This window comes from Trachymyrmex cornetzi, unplaced genomic scaffold (assembly GCF_001594075.2).
Source record: "Trachymyrmex cornetzi isolate Tcor2-1 unplaced genomic scaffold, Tcor1.1 scaffold1040, whole genome shotgun sequence".
In the NCBI taxonomy this organism is placed as follows: Eukaryota; Metazoa; Arthropoda; class Insecta; order Hymenoptera; family Formicidae; genus Trachymyrmex; species Trachymyrmex cornetzi.
In genome coordinates, this window is record NW_017295588.1 from 13,225 (window position 1) to 17,775 (window position 4,551).

Genomic DNA, 4,551 nt, shown 5'->3' on the forward strand with positions numbered 1-4,551 from the left:
CCTCGTGGCAGTACAGTAACAGTACGGTAGCGGTATCTTGTGCGGGTATCGCACGCTTGTCTATCTGGGAGCCTATGCAAAGTTTTGAGTTGATCGAAATACCGAGTGTCGGTAATTAATGGTCATGATAAGCGAAAGTTGAGGGATCGGAATAACCGACCGTCATTGTGCTAGGTAACACCGACAGAGTGTACCCTGTAAATTTCAGATCGATCCGATAACCGGAAGTAGGAAAATTACTGTTATCGTACCGATAGAGTCACGTAGCGGGAGATCTACGGTTAGTATGTAATGTATATAATGTATATAGGATAAAGGGGAGTGCAGCCGATAAGTTGAAAACCTGTAAATAAAGAATTAATTAGCAATTAACGATACTTACCTGTAACTCCAGCGGGAGAAGACCAGCGGCTGCATTTCCATTGATGTATTGTATCTGGAAATAAAGAAAAGTGTTAAATAAAAACTAATATAATGTAATAATAATGCAGGAAATATAGTAAGCGGCGTAGTTAGTAAGAATTCAGCTAACGCTGCGAGCGCATCGAGTGCGCATGTCGTATAGAGAGGATAGAGCACGAGAGAAGGGAGCATAGGTGATATAAGCGAGAGCGCAGGGCGAATCGAAGCATTTGTCCGCCGTGAGAATTAAGATGTAAACGAGATACGTAACCAATTTAAAGGCTTTTTGCCGGGAGTTTTGTTAATTGAATATGGCTTTTTGCCGGGAGTTTTGTTAATAGGAATGGCTGTCCGCCGGGAAATTTTAAGGCATTTTGCCGGGAGAAACAATGTTCGTGATTATAAATGATTAAGGCCGTTTGCCGTCGGAGATAACGTGATTAATGAATAGGCATTTTGCCGGGAGAAATTAAGTAGCTTTTGCTTTTTGTCCGCGAGAGGAAAAAGTAGTTATGGTTAAAGGCTTGTCCGCCGTAAGAATTATAGAGGCTGTTCGCCGTGAGAATTTTGGCTGCGCGCCGGGAAGTGAGAGTAATTTTGTGCCGGCTTGTGATGCCGAAGGTTATAGGCATTTTGCCAGTTAGGCTGTTCGCCGCGAGAATTAAGAAATGTAACGTATAAAAGGCTGTTCGCCGTGAGGATTGAGAGAGTGAGACTTTGGCTGTGTGTCGGGAAATTTAACTGTAAAACCGGAGCGTACCGGGATCAATGTAAACAATGAAAGAGTGCTACGACTAATAAATCGTGATTAGTTTCCTGCAATTACTGCTGAAAATTTATTACGAAACCTATCCTGCGTTATAATTAAGACACACTGGAGCGGATGGCTTGGGAACCGCAACGAGATAACTTAAGGGAGTACCTAGCGTAAGAATCAATACCTTCTCCTTTGGAGGTCAAAAGGAGTGGCGACCGGAGACATTGAGACGACAAGGGACCGAACGGCACGATTATCGATTAAGGTTCGGTCACAACACAACTAACCAAATATTTAAAACAAGTTTATGGCGCTTCAAAGAATATGTACCAACTGCAAGGCGAACTAAGCCGTATTTATCAAATGAATTAAGAGGACGTAATTACATACGCGAATCGGATTAAAATTTTAGGAAAACAAATATTAGAAGCACACAGAAATTCGGAAACCGGTTTTTCTGACCAAAATATTAAAGCGTCCTTAGAAAAGGACATGTGTAAATGCTTCATTCGAAAACTGAAACCAAAGATCGAACAAAGAATAGCGAGAAATTTAAGTGTACAGGATACGGTAGCCGCTAAGAATAGAAAGAGAACTGCAACAGATGACTGAGTTACGACAAGGACCGACTATACGAGCGGGCCCGAGCCCTTTATAAGATCTCACTAGACTCGGGAGCAGGTTGTTAGATAAACAATATATGCCATAAACAAGGGCATATCGCCACCGAATACCGCAAATTAAAATATGATTTAGGGACCGAAATTTTAGTTTGCCAAATTTGTAAGAAACGCGAACACGGCGCCAATAAATATCGGTTGCGCGATCCCCGTCTCTCGCGACCCGTGAATGTACTGCAATCTCTCTCTCTCTCTCTCTCTCTCTCTCTCTCTCTCTCTCTCTCTCTCTCTCTCTCTCTCTCTAACATAATTTCCTGCTAGTTATTCTCAAAACCAGGGCATAACGCTAAAATGTGCCGAAATAATAATAATTTTTCCTCAAATAAAAATTCTGGTCTGCCAATGATGTGACAAATCTGGTCATCTCGCTGTAAATTGCTGGCAAAGGCAAAATTTTGAACGCAATTTTGATAATAAAACAAAAATTATTTGCCACATTTGCAATAATTCGGGGCATATTGCTACAGATTGCCGTTCAAAGTCAAATCAACAAAGTAATTCGAAAAATAGCTTGTTCTGCCGCTATTGTAAAGAAACGGGTCACCTCCTCGAATTATGCCAGTTGCGTATCGCGAGTAATAACCGGAGAAGGACCACTAATTAGAGAAACTCCGATGGACCCTCGAAGGCGGATGTGCAACAGATCTGAACGGATCACACACTCGTCGACATCTCAGAAAGGGCAATAGATAAACATGCAACAGAAATACGACCCGTAACAGTAACTCTCAGTAAGTACGGTCGCGTGCCTACTGTCGAAACAAATCTTTTCGGGTCAATTCCGGTCGTAACTTTCATGTTAGACACCGGCTCCGGACCGAATATAATTAAAGAAATCTTTATACCTAAAAAAGCAGCATTATTGACCATGATTATATTTTAAAGCTAAACGGCATAAACGAATACCCCGTCTACACTCTCGGAAAAATAACCTTATCGATTTTTGGAGAAGTAATTTTTCATGTCGTATCTAACGACTTTCCTATTTCACAGTTCGGCATATTAGGTAACGATTTCTTTGAACAGAGTTCTTCAAAAATAGACTACGCAAAAGGATACCTAGATACGTCGGAAATAAAGATACCCTTCTTGTCACCAGAAACCATCATTGCATCCCCGCGCTTAGAATCTTTATTTTGCGTCAGAGTAGAAAATCCCGAAATAATTAGATATATTCCGAGAATAAAAATAGCTCATGGAATTTATTTAGGAGATACTATAGTAGAAAATGTCTCTGGAAAAGCGTATCTAAACGTCATAAGCACGTTGGATGAAGAAGTAGAAGTTCAAGTGCCAACCATGCGTCTTAAACCTCTAGATGAATTATTCGATAACAAATTAGAAAACCCGGAAACGCAAGAAGGTCGAACAGAAATTGCGGATATGCAGGTCGATTTTACGTAGCCGAGCTACGACCGCCCCTCGACAACCGGCAAGAACCCGTATCCGCTGTACCACCAGACTCCCGGACGTGTAACGCCGGCCCGCGGCCGACGCCACGGCGATGGTGCGACGCGATTATAGCGGACGCCTCTATGCGACACGACTCTACTCGACAACGTGATCCCGGAAACGGACTCTACTCGGTAACACCACAATCGGAAGTTAACTCGGCAACGCGACAATGCGCGTTCCGGTGCGACAGCGCAATGCTCGCCGACACAATTATAGCAAGCGTGCCTACGCGACGCGATACTAAACGATAACGCAACTACAATAAGCGTCGTTACGCGACACGACGAGACTCGACAACGCGACTACTCTACGCGTTTCTACGCGACTCTACTCTACTCGGAAATCGGAAGTGACTCCCCTGTGGCGAGAGGAACGAGCGCGACTCGGCCCTCGATTCTCTCCGAACGACTCTAATTTACTTCAACTCGGCAATGAATATTATTCCCCTTACTCTGACTCTCGAAACGCGACAGCTAATGATTTCCAAGGCTCGGGAGGATGGCACGTGGCTCGCGGTTCCGCGGCTCTACACGGAAGCCATTACGCCGATCTCTCGTTACGATGCGAGCTGGCTTACGTGCGATCCACCCGGCGACGTACCCCGGTCGGCAGCTTTACAAGCGTGACGCTCGTCTCACTCTCGTCGTCTCCTTCACGTCCCGTCCTCACGGTACTCTGCTCCCTTCCTTGCGGTTCTCGGTTCCATGACGGCGGTCTCGCACTTCCTTCACAAGGCACGGCTCGCTTGTCCACAGAAAGAGTGAGTCCCGGGAGCTCCCGGCGGATTCTCGCAGGCTGCTTAGCGCTCCCCCTCTCCTGCGGGGGGAGGTAGTCACGCTGATTAGCTTCCACGTGTCACGGTATCCGTTCGTGCCGTGCAGGCCCGCGCGGCCTTGAGTCCTGGCTCGTAGGAGCGCGCAATAGATGTCCCTGTCAAGGGTGTCGTCTCTGCTCATAGCCCCCGCACTTCCTGGCCTGACGGAGGAGGTCTGAATGGGTTTCCCTCTCGCTCCCCGTCGGGGCTCTATGCTCCCGTCGTCCGTCCGGCCCCTCAAGGGTGATCGGGAATTCTGACCTCCTCCGGTGCTCTGCAAGGGGTGCATAGTGAAAGTATGGTTCCATTTCTTATGCGACAGCGGTTACAAGCAATGATATGAAATAATACAACCCGCTTATCCGGGCTCCCGGATGTGCGTCCTTCTCTCTTCGCTTCTTCGGCCTTCCCTCCAATCCTGTCCGTCTTCTGTCTTCCTTCCA